Source organism: Crassostrea angulata, chromosome 8, assembly GCF_025612915.1.
Source record: "Crassostrea angulata isolate pt1a10 chromosome 8, ASM2561291v2, whole genome shotgun sequence".
In the NCBI taxonomy this organism is placed as follows: domain Eukaryota; kingdom Metazoa; phylum Mollusca; class Bivalvia; order Ostreida; family Ostreidae; genus Magallana; species Magallana angulata.
In genome coordinates, this window is record NC_069118.1 from 39,563,578 (window position 1) to 39,581,310 (window position 17,733).

Below are 17,733 nucleotides of genomic sequence, written 5' to 3' on the forward strand. Positions count from 1 at the left end.
TTCTTTTTCTTTATTCATAATTCGTATGATCATTCTTTATTGCGTACTATTGTAGTACTACTGCCGATCAAATTCCCTTAGTGAATAGACGATGTAAAATTACACGCAGTTAATGATAAGATAAACAATGATTTTCAGATAATAAATCTTGTAATCAACTGTTATATAGTTTTTTGACACGAATTTTTATTCATTCAAATATTGACTCTATGATTTTCTGCACTTGTTCGTATACACAGATCATACCTTCAATTAACCCATCATCGCTTTTCTTATCTGAACTAAGATGGCGTGTATAATCAAAATATGATTGACCGGCGATCCTGTGATAAAATCCCCCTCAAATGACCAATTATACAAACTTATAGCAAAATAATATAGTTTTTTTTACATCACACATATTAGATTGAAAATAAATCTCAAAAGAGCTGTTTTTGTGCTTACATCCACTTGCAAAATTCCATTCAACTATTTACAATGTAATTATTCTTTTTTTTGGTACATTAACGTACCCGGTAAATGATATTTTTATCGCAATTTAATAATTGTGAAAATCCCGCATGTATAGAGTCGCTGAATTGTTCTACGGATCCACGCGCCGTTAGTCTTACGTGTAGTTGTTTGTGTACATATCTACAGACAGTTCTTTTGATTTTTAGAGATTAAGAAAAGCGATGAAACTAACAAAGTAGAAGATATATTCAGACTCTACATACGATAGATTGTGATGAGTTACCTAACAGGTGTCCGTGGAAAGGAGTGAATACTGGCATCTCGTGTACACCTGTTAATAAAGCATCCAAATATACAGATTTAGTTGTAAAGTACAATAATTGCCAAAAAACAAAATAAGACAATAACACCTGTTGTGTATAGAACCCAAGATGAAAGACGCTGTTGTGTTTCTGATCAGCTTCTGTACACTTAAACATGTATCGCACGTGTGATTTTTGTTCATGTGAAATCACGACGACATTACCAGCTATGCGGGAAATAAAGTTGAAAGTTATTTTATGGATTGCGTGTACTTTTTTTCGTTCAATGCTTGCATTTAATTTATTAAAATTTTGTACATGTATTTATCTATAATTTATCATATAAGAGTGATTTTTTGGTTATTTATTGCTACATAAATAGCTGAAGTACAAATCACTCGAGTCACCAGAAATATGTGGTTGTCATTTACTACATGTACAGCACATCCACATATATTTGAAAACATTATATTAAATGTTTTCTTTTCTCATTTTTAATTGGTTTAAAGTTTAGTTGTAGATTAATTAACAAATCAAAAGGTGTTCTATCAAAAGGGTTTTTTCCGATAACAGAAAATAAGACGTTAAGGCAAGCTCCCGACATTTTAGTCGGATTGTCAGTTACAACATCACGTCTGTGAAAACATTAACGTTGAAAGCACCGATAATTTTCTGTGTCCGAGTAACTTAAGTCGGCAATCTTTTTTTTCAATTTGAAAAGGATATAAAATTATATATCATAATATTTCAACCTTTTGTTTAGCCATAATGTACTTATTTCTAAACATACACCTTTTTTTTATCTCTCTCTCTCTCTCTCTCTCTCTCTCTCTCTCTCTCCTGAGAAGGTAAGGTCCAGTATGTGCGTGTACCCAGTGTTTCAAACATTTCATACAAATAATCAAAATAGTATAACCACGAATTGTCTGAACATTAAAAGTTTACAATGTTAAGGAAATCGGCAATGCAAGTGTTGTCGAAAACCAAAGAAATGATAACGGTCTTAGAAAGGAAATTAAATTAAAATATTTCGTAACTGTTTTAATGTGAATAACAGTTTTAAATCTTAGTATGTGTTATTTAATCCCATATTAAAAAATCTAACAAAATATTGAACTTAACTGGTCAGCAATAATCTCCATCTGTATTTATCGAAAAACATTAGGTCAATAAGCCATATATGGAAGTTGCACGCTTATTGCACGGTACGGTATGCTTTTTTGTCTGTCTGGAGGCGGGTCTTGCATAAATTATCTTGCACGCTTTTTGCACGGTACGGTTTGTTTTGTGAACGGTACGGTTCGTTTCTTGCATGGAATGGTACAGTTTGTTTTAGAGGTGTAGTAGCAGGTTTTATGGTCGGTAGTTTTTATTCCGTGTTCTGTGTCTGTAGAGATGAAGATTTTTAAACTTTACATTGTATGTGCATTAACACTATATGCCCCCACAACCTGAACCCATGACCCAAGGCAATGAATTTCACAATTTAGGTAGAGGAGTTTGTGGACATCATAACGATGCATGCAGTTTTTTTCTCACATGTGTGGGAGTAGAGAAGAAGATTAATGAAAATTTTGCTTTTTTTGCATATGTTGCCCCGCCTGTGACGCCCTGGGGGTGGTAGATCCATGAATTTCACAATTTTGATTCCTCTTACCATAGAGAAACTTCACATCAAAAATGGTAGCAATTGGCCTTGTAGTTTTCATGAGGAAGTTAAAAATGTAAAATTGTTACAGCACAACACACAATGCACAGACGCATGACGACGGATGAAGACCAATTGCAATAGGTCACCTGTGTGACTTTGGTGACCTAAAAAATGTTTTGAGTGGTCTGATATGACCTTGACCCTTGACCTTCAAACTTCATTCAAGATCACTGCACACCCTCTAGCCATAGAAACTCTATGGGTGAAGTATGAGTCAGATTGGACCACGGAGATAGAAGATATGCCCTGGACAGGGATTTTATATATAATTTAGCCATGACCTTAGCCTTAGACCTAGAAACATGTTTCAAGGTCATTATACTCTTTATCCAAGGGCACTCTGTGGGTGAGGTATGAGCCAGATTAGACCATGGGGAGAGAAGATATGATCCGGACAATGATTTTGTATATACTTCTGCTTTGTTATTTACCTTTGACTTAGAAACACAGTTCAAAGTCACTGCACACCTTTTCCCAAAGACATTTTGTGGATGGAGTATGAGCCAGATTGGGCCAAGGGGAATGAAGATATGCCCCGGACAAGTGATCACAGACACACAGACGGATGGAGGGATTGACAGACAGACTAATCACTATAGGGCGCCTGCGGAGAACTGTAAAGATTATTCACAAAACATATCAAATGTAGACCTAATTCAGGCATTTTTAACTGTCCACAGTTTGGGGTATATTAATTAACATTTAAAATATTTTTGTCGGACTGTGTTTTGCCAGTTTAGCTACTGATTTGAAATACCAAAAAGTGACCCACAATATACTTAAGCAGTGATGTCATTAAAACTACTGTCAAAGTCACTCCTTTAAAAATTGAAATATTTGTGACAAAGATCTGTCCCCTTATATAATCCCTTTCTGCGGATACCAAACAACTAGTTATAAACAAGCATTTTACAACCAAGTTGTAAAAAGAGAGTACACCAACAACAAATTATAAAATCATTAACATGGTTATTGCTCTGATAAAACACAGCTAAAATTCCAGGTAACACCTTGAATTGAGAGCAGACTATAATTGCTATCACATCACAAATCTCACCTATTTTTCTATACCTACTTTCCAAATGTGCACACCCACCCATGTAAAATGTAACAAATTCTTATACAAGGGAGTTAAATTATTATTAAATTGATTTCAAACAATGACCTTGATTTTCTTACCTGTCTCAGATGTACAAAACAAAGTGGACAGAGGTGATTGGTAGATATATGGGTATAAAAGTCTCAAATTTCACCGTTGATGACAAGACAGCATTGTTTATTTGTCACTGTTGATCTTTATCAAAGGAGACTACTCCTGAAACAAGCAAAAAATTGCAGTCTAAATAAAAGTTACATGTTTCTCTTAAAGTCTCACACAAAAATATAAATTGACTATGTGTTACAGTATCTCCAACATTAATTTTTAAAATGTGCTTCTCATGTTCCTGCTGTGTATAAAGTTCACCAATGACATATCGTGCATGTATATTATTCTATCATGGGTAAATCCTATCAGGTTAATAGTTAAATCAATTTTAATTACAAGTTTTTCCATTTTATTCTATCAAGTTAATCATCTCTTGCCTTTTTATCGCAATTCTAGCAGAGGTGTGTACACGCTGCGACTGATGGACTGATGTGTTGAGTGAAGACACAATGCTGTCATTTACATAAGTATCAGGACTACAAAAACTATATCACTGCAATAATTGACTAAGAGTTCTCACAATAATCGCTTCTTGTTTTTTATGGTGTTAACAATTGTCAAAAACAAAGTTTGAATAGGTTCTTCATTTCATTTTTCAGCATAATGGTTCATCGATAAATTCAATCATTTTTGTGGATTAATTTAAGTTGAGAAAGTATTTATTTTGTTGTAGCCTTTTTCAAAGAATTTACAACTGATACTGACAATAACTAGAGGTACTGTGAGCAAGCTCACAATTGATACCCCCCACTAAGAACAAATCATAATTCATGTATTTTTTCTATTATAGAAAATATTGGATGAATCTATTTCACCGTCCATTGTCTATAAATAATAAGTACTCTATTTTTTAAACTGCTAATTAATGCTAATATGAGTACAGAAACCAATTTCTATTCTTTAAATTCCATTTTATTTCAAGTTAACCGTTAATGCATGAGGACATTTGCATCCTTTTGTTAACAAACATGACCGGAATCAACGAAAATCCACATGTCAAGCAGCCATATAATATAAACATTTTGAATTATTGGTATACTGAGCCCGATTTTTGTTCGAAATGTTTTTTCCACACACTTTTTTTTTTTCCAAATAAAAAAATATGAGGAAGGCCAGTTTCAGAGACACAGGGATGAGAATCTTAAAAATAATTTTATGTGGCCTGAGACAAGTATTTTAACTTCTTATTATTTCCATTAATATAAGACATGACACAGACAAAAATTAAGCATTTTTTAAACAATGACTTTGAACTCTCTCAATTGACCTTTGGTCCAGGTCATGATACACCCTCAGGTTATAAGCAATCTTTATGTGAATTAAGAACTTCCAATATTTGTCCATAAGAAAGAAATGGACCGAACACGAATTTTGCACTTTTTCTGCCAGTGACCTTGACCTTGCCTGAAGGACCTTAGGTCACGGTCATGACACACCCTTATGTCAGAAGCAATCTTTGTGTCAAGTAAGAACTTCCAATGTTTCACCATTAGAAAGATATGGACCGAACACGAATTTTGCACTTTTTCTGCCAGTGACCTTGCCCTTGCCCAAATGACCTTGGGTCAAGGTCATGACACACCCTTAGGTCATAAGCAATCTTTGTGTGAAGTAAGAATTTCCAATGTTTCTCCATAAGAAAGATATGGACCGGACTCGAATTTTGCAGAGACAGACGGACGGACAAGGTGCTTCCTATATACCCCTGAAACCTTGTTTGCGGGGGGTGTAAAAATTACAAATTGCATTTTTATCCACTTCTATTAATCAATGGCCCACTTCTCTCACAAGGGTGCATTAGTTTAATTTCAAACATACACAAAACTTTTACGGCACAAACATGCTCAATTTTGGACTGGATTGTGATTACCGTATTTTCACAACGAATCGTCGATGCAGACGACTAGTCAAATTGCTCATTTTTAGCCAAAATTTTAACAAAATCCTACAATAAGTCAATTCAGATGACACGTCGATCTTATCACTTCAAAATGGCGTATAAAACTGCAGTAACATTATCAGTGTATGATGCCATGATGTCCCCGATATTGATACCAATTATTATTAATGATTAACATTTAAACAATTTTACTTTATACTTATGCATCATATTTTCAAATACCGGCAACATATACAAAGTCGCTTGCATTGTAAACAATTCCCGATATCACGTGCCATCATGTGCAAAACTAAACTTACTTTGACAGAAATATTTTATTCCCATGTATTAAAATCATCACCCACTCTGACCATCGCCAGTGTATTCGCCATTACGTAACCAGCCACCTGTTGACTCGGCGCGTGGTCAATGTTTGTTTAACAATTTCCGGTGTCAGAGGCATGCACCTGTCTTGTGTCGGACTTCAAAGGGGGTACTCAAGTGCAGAAAGCTTAGCAATTACTATGATTTGATAAAACTTGTTTACTTTGTATCCAGTAATGCAGTTACATGCTATAGTTTTACATAGACACTGTTAGAAATAGATCGATCATTTGTACGACTTGAAAATGACGATATATACGACATACATACGTTTCTTCACAATGTTTATTTAAACAATAATCAAATGGTTTGACTATAATAAATCAATTAAACCATTTCGTTTGATGTTGTTTTGGTTTATATCTGCAAACATTATTACTTTTAATTAAGCACTAAGCTCGGTTGCCATCCTTCTCTACGTATGATGATCTTCAACTTTATGAAATTCTTTAAGAAGTGGCAAATAATATTGAATACCGCCCATGTAAATCATGCCGTCCTTTTTAAGTAGAATTGTAAGAACTTTGACTCTAATATCGCTTGGGTCATGTTCCAATCACGAAATTACAGTAATTACGCTTGGGTTATAAAATTATCATTAAACATTGATGGTTATTTGGGAAAATGGCGGCCGTCAATGTTCATCGTCTGTGCTATGCTCCGATCACAAAATTAAAGAAATTGCGCATGGGTTATGAAATTATCAAGAAACATCGATAGTTTTGAGGGAAATAGCGGCCGTTGATTTCGCCATTCTTTTTGTGCGTGTTATACATAGGACCTGCTGTTTTTTCGCCATTTTTTGGTCAACTTTGGGGGTGCGTATTATACACGAGTGCGTATTATACACGAGACCTTACGGTAACAATAATCAAAGAATTGGACAATAATTAATCAATGAACTATAATCACTCTTATAACTGTACTCTTTATATACACAGGGAGTGAAATTGCCGTATAGATGTCAGCCTTAGCAAGATTATTAGCACAACCGGGATCAGCCTACCGTATAAACAATAGAGTTGATAATTGCCGATAACGTATTTCAAGATTGATTTCGACCATAAAATATTTCTTATTTATACTTTCCACTAAGAACTCTTTACTAATAAAATAATAAAACTTTAAAACATTCCCCGGACCTACTGCAATATTTTTTTCCATTCAAGTTTGGATTCAATTTTACTGTGCAATATTATCTTCCCACTATAGTGATATATGGAATCATGTGACAATGTGTTTATAAAAACGGAACGGTAAAACTTTTAATTGATTAAAGACAATTATGCACCATTGTTTAATAACTGTTATTAATATGTATTCTAGTGTTAACAGATGAGTGAAAATGATAATGATTAAAGATGAACATTGAATTCAACAACGTAATTTTCAATAACACAGCCAGCTCAAGATGATTAAAACCAAGATTTTTAATACTATTTTCTGACCTCAAGCCTTAGACAAGTCGATCAAGACGATAAGTCGAGTGTTCTGCTTAAGAGAAAAAAATATGCTCAAACATGCTACTCAACCTAAGATTGTAAAATTCAGATGCAGATCGAGTTGCCAATTTAAAAATTAACATGACTGTTTTTTTTGCGGAGCTGGTGATGATGTTTCAAAGATTTTCAATACACAATTATTATAAGTTAATATGTGAGGACATATGCTGAAAAACATCTACTGTTTCAAAGATTTTCAAAACTTGGACAATTATTGTAAGTTAATTAGTGAAGACATATGCTGAAAAAAATCTACTGGATTTCACAGCATGTCAATCCGAATTTTTCTGTCATTTTGCAGCAAGCTTTTTGTGATACAAGTTACAACTCATGAGATAATCTGCATATGGCACATTTTGAACAGTTACTTATATTCATTTAATAGTTTAACAGTTTATGATTGTTTCCATTCCAAATTAATTCTTCCAACCCATTTACTTAAACACCTTGACTCACGGTTGAAACCCAAATAAACAAGCATTCTGAGAGTATTGCATAAGCAATAATCGGTTTGTAGAAATTTGTGAAAAACAATGCACTGTTATGCAGAATATCATTTCTAACCAACTTCTGTACCCCGATTCAACAGACCAACCCGATAACATACCCGATTGTAATAATACAAACAAGAGGCCCATGGGCCACATCGCTCACCTGAGGAACAATAGGTATGATAAAATCAGCTTAATGGAATCATAATACAAACAATCTGGACAATGTACAATAATACATGTAGATCCTGTATAACTAAAATCCATTTTTCCCCCTGGATATTCTTATGTTTATAATCATTAGTCCCTTTTCTAACAGGATGATTTTATAGTCATATCACATGTTGAGTATTGCAGTTCTCAAAAAGATCTTAACAATTGTTTATATATGGGATATAAAGCTACATCAAACTCTGAACCTTCTTGTGAGGCCGAAGAATTGTCCTGGAGCCAGTCTTAACAATTATAAAGAATCATCTGGCTGATTAGTTTCTGAGAAGAAGATTTTTAAAGATTTACTCTATATATTCCTATGTAAAACTTTAACACCCCCCCCCCCCAATGTGGCCTCATCCTACCCCAGCGATCATGATTTTCACAACTTTGAATCTACACTACCTGAGGATACTTCCACACAAGTTTCAGCTTTCCTGGCTGATTAGTTTCTGAGAAGAAGATTTTTAAAGATTTACTATATATATTCCTATGTAAAACTTCGACCCCCCATTGTGGCCCCACCCTACCCCCAGGGTCATGATTTTCACAACTTTGAATCTACACTACCTGAGGATACTTCCACACAAGTTTCAGCTTTCCTGGCTGATTAGTTTCTGAGAAGAAGATTTTTAAAGATTTACTATATATATTACTATGTAAAACTTCGACCCCCCCATTGTGGCCCCACCCTACCCCCAGGGTCATGATTTTCACAACTTTGAATCTACACTACCTGAGGATACTTCCACACAAGTTTCAGCTTTCCTGGCTGATTAGTTTCTGAGAAGAAGATTTTTAAAGATTTACTATATATATTCCTATGTAAAACTTCGACCCCCCATTGTGGCCCCACCCTACCCCCAGGGTCATGATTTTCACAACTTTGAATTTACACTACCTGAGGATGCTTCCAAACAAGTTTCAGCTTTCCTGGCTGATTAGTTTCTGAGAAGAAGATTTTTAAAGATTTACTCTATACAGTGGAGCCTCAGTTATCCGGACGCTTTCGTTCCCAAGTCCAATCGTCCGGATAGGTGAAGCGTCCGGATATCTGAAATGTGTCTATTGTTGTCATGAATGATAAATTAAATGTATTTGTATACAATGACTCCCAGAGTTGATGCTAGGTTTTTTGCCTTTCATACCATATAGCAACACATGCTAGAGTTGTCTGTTGATATGAACGTTTTTAGATATAAAGAACTCTGCTTTATTTTATTATTTTGTCATGAAATATTAACCGGACAATAATGATAACCATATCTAGCTAAATTCTTTGTGTCTCAGTGTGATATGTGTGTGATACACTGTTGTTCGCAATTTTCCAATTTTTGAAAGTGATTTGGGAAGTCAGTGTGTTTATACAAGCTACTCATGAGGGTCTAGCACGTAAAAAAGTGTGAAACTTAATTGACAGGGGAAATCTTTTGTACAGAGTAATGTATCATCAAATTTTACTGTCCAGTTAAATGAAGCAAGATTAGTAGTAAATCAATGTTTTGTGGTAAAAACAGACTGTCCAGATCCGGAACGCGGAATTCCGGATAAATGAGAGAAAATAACGTATAAAAAAATCTGTTCCCAAATAAAATCGTCCGTAAACTGAAGCGTCCGGTTATCTGGCCTCCGGATATCTGAGGCCCCACTGTATATTCCTATGTAAAACTTCGACCCCCCCATTGTGGCCCCACCCTACCCCCGGGGGTCATGATTTTCACAACTTTGAATCTACACTACCTGAGGATGCTTCCACACAAGTTTCAGCTTTCCTGGCTTTCTGGTATTTGAGAAAAAGATTTTTGAAAAATTCTCAAAATTTTTCATTAATTTCTAATTATCTCCCCTTGAAAACGGGTGTGGTCCTTAATTTTCACAACTTTGAATTCCCTTTGCCTAAGGATGATTTGTGCCAAGTTTGGTTGAAACTGGCACAGTAGTTCTTGAGAAGATGTTGAAAATGTGAAAAGTTTACGGACAGACAGACAGATAGACAGACGGACGACAGACAAAATGTGATCAGAATAGCTCACTTGAGCTTTCAGCTCAGGTGAGCTAAAAACCCTGTCGATTTAATTTACAACACAATGCTTGACAATATTTTACAGAACTTATTTGTTTGTTAAAAACAATTCAAGGAATGGTCCAAGTAATGCACGAAATTATTACTGACTACATACTTTCCTCGTTTATTCAATACACACCGAATCTGATAATGAACCCGAACATTTAAAATTGGAATATAAAAAATTAATGTTCTCGAAAAAATGTCAACTAAATGCTACAAAAGTGTAAACTTGATCTGTAGTTTGACATTTTGAAGCTGTTCAGCAAATTTCATATTATTCCGCAAACGTATAAAGAAAAAAAGTGTGAAAACTGAAGTTGGACAGACGGACGGACCATTACCTGATAATTTTGCTGTTTTCTCTTCCTTTACGATCGAGGACTTGTAATTTTAGAATTAAAGTTCTAAAATGTTGAGTTTTTTCATTCAGCAAAATGTTTGCAAGAAAAAATATTTTACCATTACAGTGAGTCATGAATTCAGGGTCACATCAGGCGTGAAAAGCATTATGAGCAAAGCGTGCAAGAATCATGTGAAATGTTTCATCAGAATTCATTCCGAACCTTAGGCTGCTACGCGCGACTATTGTCGAGCCGAAATTTCAGGTCCCCCACTGCTACGCGCAACTATTGTCGTTTTTCCGAGAGCGAGTTATCTAAGGTTTCCCCAAGCCTCGCTTTGAACAAAAACACGATGGCTGTTGTTAGGAATGAAATTTGATTGGTCAATTGATGTTTTCGGAAGGTTTCTAGAGTTTTCCAGAGTTTAAAATAAATGCTATAGAGCGGTAAACTTCCGAGAAATGGACTTTGTGCCAAGAAATGACCGAGAATTTGATGCCGATCTCGAGGTAGGCTGGTCGCGTGTTGGTCCACCACCATGGAATATCCCATTCACCAGAGAGGAAAAATTAAACGCTAAAATGGAGGATTACGAACCTTTATCGTTTCTAAAATATTTCTTAATGATATGTTTATGGAAATTCTTGTTTAATTGATCAACATCTTTACCGAGATACGTGTGCAGTCCGAGAATGTGAATAAGACCAACATTAAAAAACATTGATAAACTGTTTGATGTATTTCTTTATTTTTCAGTTATTTTGACCTATCAATTGTTTACCTGATGTTCAAAAATGATATGAATAAAAATGAATCCCACAATGTATGACTTATTGATATACTAAGGAACTTATACAGTCATTTGGGTTCTAAAATATGACAATTGAAGAATGGAACAATAAAACGCATTGATTTTAATTGATTTTCACAACTGAACGTACCTAGATTGATAAATACAAGTTAAATGAGGAAGATGAGCATTGCATTGAAATCTTCAACATTTTCTCTTGCACTTAAATATAAGTTTGGTAACTGTAGCATAAATAGTTGCTGAGATATATTATTTTAAAACTCGATGGTCAATTACCATTAATTGTGATTAATTAATTCAGCAGTGGCGGCCATCTTGGCGAAAATTAATGCAGCAGCCTAAGGGTTAAACTTTTAGAAAATTATACACATTATCATCTTTTGAAGAGACAGTACAGCTGAAAACACATGTGTGAATAACTTCAGATTTACCCATTGAATCATTAGGAAATAAGAAATAACATTGATAGTAACAGTTGAAATACATAAAAATCCCTTTCACATACCTAAATAATGTAACTATGAACTTACAGTATTTTAAGGGTCGTGCAAACTGGAATAATCTTACATCATTCATTTGTGCTACGTGTGGATTTTTGATTGACAGTATAATTGACACATGCTGAAAACTACAAGATCTTTGCCCGACTGCACAGTCATCATGGTATACGAGGTAAAAGGAACTCTCTAAATGGAACACATCATTACTTTCTTCATGAATTATTAATGGTCGGTTTACCAATTTTGGTTCATTTTAAAATGAACAGACAAAAATCAGGGGTTCAAAATTCCTCAAGCCCAACGTCCCGGACTAACAAATTCCAGATCAGGACTTGGCATTTAGAATCGCCGAAGTCCAGGGACTTGGCATTGTGTCTTGCTTATCTTTTTTTAAATTAAAAAAAAAGTTCATAATTATAAATTTAAATTAAAAATAAATCAAATTCCATCATGAATTTAATAAAAATGTGTTATTTTTTTGCCTTAATGAACACATAAGCATTACAAACATTTCGAAAATACAATCCTCATTTTATTTTCTGTTGCGGTATGACCTGCTTTTACACATTTACTCATGTTTCTCCCCTATGACAAACGGCAGTAAGTTTGTTGGATTTACAAGCAGTACTATACGCAAAGGAATGACAAATGAAAGACCCTGTGAGGAACATGAAGCCGGGGGTGACTTGAGGTGTGATAAAAATAATAATTCCTCAGACAAAACTTATGAAAAGAAGAGAATTCACGAATTCCAAAAGCAACTGGCGTGACGATAGGCCTTGGCTTAAATACAATGATATAAAATGTATAAAATAAAACATTATTTTAAACGTATAGTTTTTATTCATTGCAACAAATTAAAATAAATTATCACATTAGTTTTAGCGATGTTTAGGTTGATATAATTTTATCTATCAATCATGACAATGTGGACTTGGGAATTTCTTCCTCAGACTCGCCTAAAATTTACTCTTTAAGTCCTAGACTTGACCATCATAAAAAAAATGTTGAACCCCTGTAAATATGTCAAATAACCCCTCAAGGGGCCTCACTTACAAAAAGGAATTTAGGTTGCAGCAACTCCTATCAGAAACACGCGAAATACAATAAACGTGTACAAGCAATTTAACTCGGAAATCCTTATGCATTGTACTCATTAAAAGAAGTTGTTGGTAAATATGGCGTTATGTATACAAATTAGTGTTAAATCTAAAGCGAACTAGCGTGGCGCGGCGCCATGCCCCATTTTATCAGCGCCATGCCCTTTTAATAGTAAATAAAAGTGATGCCCTTTTTATTGAAAGTAAATTTAATTCAAAACCACCATTGCCCTAGCCTCTGTTTTGATTGCAAAGTTAAACCAACACTCGCTGGACTTCACGCACGGGTGACCTGAGACAATAGACGATACAGGTAAACTAGAGAGGCCCAAGCTGAGGGGGTATACACAGCTGCCCTTAATGGGCGATTTGACACCTAATTACTGGTACAATAATTTGATAAATAACAACTGAACTATCTCCTTGAAATTAGTAGGCTAATTGTACAAGCTAGCTTATCATTGAGACATCGTAAGGTTATCTATACTCTGTCCCCGAGATTTTGCTTCAACCACTTTTTGCTTGATATTTCAATAATAGTAAATACCTTTGTGCTCAAACTATGTTTATCCACTAATATGAAAAAAGTCCAGAATATCTGTTTTGAAACGCCCCCTCTAACGCTTCAGGTTTCAATACACATCCAAAAATTGAAAGTCTAACGAGATTTTGCATTGCATCAGCCATTAATAAGCCCGGATGACAATGTTAAAAAATTGTGCGATATATTCCGAGTGTATTCCGAATGGAGAAAAGATGTAAACAATTGTTTTCGTTCCTGTGAAATTTTATGAGTGAAAAGGGATAATTGTTCAATGAAGATATCTTGGATATATTCCATTTCATTTATTTCAATGGAATTTCTTACACATGTATATGTATTTTTTTTTTAAAAATCATCAAAAAGTGATGGAAGCAATAACTTGGGACAGACTATATATAGAATTTTTAATGCATTATACTTTAAAACTAGTCAGACCAATGCCATGACTGTTCTAAGGGATATAAATGAATGTAAATCAATTTAAGAAAGAAAAAAAAAGATTGATTCAGAAAAAAAATATTGAATAAGACTTTTGTGAATGCAAAAGCAAATCATTTATTGTTCAATTATCTTGTTTCATTACAGATCTCGAGGTAACACTTGATTACGATGCAAAATTTTCCTTATAATACGCTTGTTTCAAGGATTAATGATTTATAATATTACCGTAGAAAAAGGTGCCCCTTTCAAGGTTTTATAATATTAACCGCAGAGAAAAGTGCCCTTTATACCATTATTTAAGATGCCCTTTTCAAATCGTAGATTTAACACTACAAATGTTGGGTCCAAAACATTCAATATGTTAAATGAAATTAGATATGCAAAATTTAAATACAATTACCAGAATACCCAAACATCAAGTTAATATGTAAAGTCAAAAAATGTACCAAATCAGTGATTATCAAAACTACCTGTTTTTTGACGAAATGCATGACTAAGGCACTGCAAACTTTACTCTATAAATTATGGGGAGTTTTTTCACCTTATCGCAAGAGTGCCCAGGGAAAATGGATAATTTCACACAACAATATGTAAAGCTGCTAAAAACGTCATAATCCGTGTAACGGAAAAAAGTTAAAATATTTTGTTTTAAAATTAAGAAAAAAATCTTGCTTTACTTTAAGCATTAATTGTTTATTCTTTAGTGTTTATTATGTTGAATCAAAAATAGGTTGACAGTATGAAAATTTATTTCAATCTCCGTAATCTACCGAGTTCATCCAGGAAAATCCTGAGCTCTTGGGCTCAACTGTACATGTGTATCCAATCTCCCAGACTTACCAATTTATTTAAAAATGATGATTTCTTGATGAATGAAAAGTGATCATTAGATAGGATAACTGCATATAATATTATACATATTATAATTGTGTAAATAAACTGTAAAGTAAATGAACTTGAGTCTCATTTAAAGATGTGAAAATCCATGTATGATCAAACAGTCAAATTATAGGAAATACAATGTAAGGATAAACTGCATTTAACAGTTAACCCAGGGATTTATCAGTACCTTCTCAGGAGCTGAAATTCGGCCCAATTTTCAAATAAAAATAGAATCATTTTTTTCCCCCAATTTAGCAGTATTTTCCCCGAATATGTATCACACTGCATGTGAACCGGCGCGGTGGCGTCATAAAATCAACTTGAAGATCTATGATGCAAAATTCGGTCGAGAAATAAAACCTTATGAAGCAAACCTAGCCAAAATAAATAATAGCGTGGATGGTAGTGCATATGAAATACTTATTACCTTTAAGGCCACAGCTTAGATCATTTTTCGATTCAATATAATAGTTCTATATTCGATGACAACATTGTTCAGCTTCCCCGCCATCATGGCCATCACGGATTTCTTGTTGACTTCCGGTTTACAAACCCGATCTAATTACATATAATTTTATGATGTGTCGAAAGTCTTTATTTGCTGGTACGCGTGATACAGAATATTCCTTTTTTTAGAAATTTTAGAATATTTTAGAAAGCTTTTAAAATTATCCAAACATTAAATTTCTCTCTATATTTGGGACCTACCTCTCTCTCTCTCTCTCTCTCTCTCTCTCTCTCTCTCTCTCTCTCTCTCAAATATAAAGATATATTGATACATTTAATAACGTTATGTGTTTCATATTTGGCTTAGATTTGTGTGAGTGGGGTGTGTTCTTTTTTTTTTGGGGGGGGGGGGGGTAATTTTTTGTTTGTTTTTTTAGGATGTGCATGGTTTTATTAATAAAAAAATACAAAAAAAATTCGCTTTAGTGCAGGTGTTGCATACAATTTTCTCAGATCGGATGGATGTAGGTTAGGGGACTGTGGTGATGACTTTTTTCTCCAATGTAATTTTTAAATTATTTTCTTTTGCAAAGTTATTGTAATTTAATTACTTTTAAAAATCATATAAATCACACTGACAGTACATGTAATGTCAATGGTAACAACCTCTAACAACAACAACATTACAAGAATTAAATTACATTTATATTGCATTAAATTTACAATTACATTACAACAATTAGAATTACAACAACCAGTATTTGTTGATTTTTTTAAATTTATTACTTTCCAAAGAAATTGACCCCATCCCGAATTTCTGTCATTTGACTACTACATGTAACCAATATTTTTCTTTCATTATTATATATCATTAATTTTTTTATAGCATACGATTCTGTTACAAAATATAACAAAGATTTGATAAACGCAGACTGGAAAGTTTGATTAGATTCCACAGTTTCTGTTATCTATATGTATTTCTATCACAAGCGGCATCTCTCTCTCTATCTCTCTATCTCTCTCTTTATCTCTCTCTTTCTCTCTCTCTCTCTCTCTCTCTCTCTCTCTCTGTTTGTGTATATCTCTCCTTGAATGCCTTAATTTTTCTTGTCCTTTCTATTTTTCTCCTTATCTCATCTTTGCATTGGCTTGATTCTTGTCTATTTCTCTTTTGTGTCTTTCTGTCTCTCTCTCTGTCTCTCTCTCTGTCTCTCTCTCTCTCTCTCTCTCTCTCTCTCTCTATTTTTGCCTCCCTCTGGCAATTTCTTTTCTGATTTATTGACTTCAATTAATCCCTCTCCATATGATTCTCTCTCTCTCTCTCTCTCTCTCTCTCTCTCTCTCTCTCTCTCTCTCTCTCTCAGTCTCTCTGTGTATATCTCTCCTTGAATGCATTAATTTTTCTTTTCCTTTCTATTTTTCTTCCCATCTTATCTTTGCATTAGCTTGATTTTTGTCTATTTCTCTTGTTTGTCTGTCTGTCTGTCTGTCTCTCTCTCTTTCTCTCTCTCCCTCTCTCTTTCTGCCTCTCTCTTTCTGCCTCCCTCTAACATCCTTTTCTGATTTTTTGTCTTCAATCAATCCCTCTTCATATTACTCAGCTCTCTCTCTTGATGATCTCTCTCTCTCTCTCTCTCTCTCTCTCTCTCTCTCTCTCTCTCTCTCTCTCTCTCTCTCTCTACTTTATGTCTGATCCATGTGTACAAAACAATTATAGAAATTTGCACATTTATACATTTATTTATTTTTTGTTCTGTCTAAATCGATTTCTTTTTTTTTTTAATTCCATGTGATTTTCACGTCATCAATCCTCTCTTGGGCCCCTTTTTTCCCCTTTTTCTCTGTCTCTGACTTGATAATTGCCACATGTGTGTTTCAGCAAGGTTTCATATTTCTTATCTGACTCAGTTTTGGTACAACATTCCAGTGTGGATTTTAACTCACCAACTAGGCTAGCGATAGAGAGTTCATGCACCCCCCCCCCTTTTTCCTCCGAACACAGGATAAAGGATTTTCATGTTACAACAAATAGAAGTTGAAAAAAAGTTTTATTGAATATTAAAAAAAAACCACTTTCAAAGAAAGAAGATATATGTACATGCACACAGAATGAGTAGATATAAATGATTAATCTGCAATTCTCTGTATTCAATTTGTAACAGCTAATGGTCATATGTTATCTTGAATTAATACATCATTAGAACAAGAAACTAAAAAATAAAGATGGAAACTAAACCAGAGGATCAATATCTTAATATTAATTATATCCCCAGTCACTCTCATCAACTTTTATTATGTTTATTATGATTCTAAGTGCATATCATGCATGTATTCTCCCTCTCTCTCTCTCTTTCTCTCTCTCTTTATTTCTCTCTCTCTCTCAATTACAAGAGATTCTGCTAAAAACTAGTGTTTTCTGAAATATAACAAAGAATGTAAAATCACACAGAATTCAGT

General features: G+C 34.1%; 1 long non-coding RNA gene across 1 annotated transcript; it reads right to left on the minus strand.

Moving 5' to 3' along the window:
• Positions 1-345: 345 nt before the first annotated feature.
• Positions 346-15,354, minus strand: LOC128157737 (uncharacterized). Its single transcript, XR_008239852.1, has 3 exons — positions 15,257-15,354; positions 3,646-3,781; positions 346-784 (listed from the first exon to the last, which is right to left on the minus strand). It is a non-coding gene; the product is annotated as an uncharacterized LOC128157737 (long non-coding RNA).
• Positions 15,355-17,733: the final 2,379 nt, after the last annotated feature.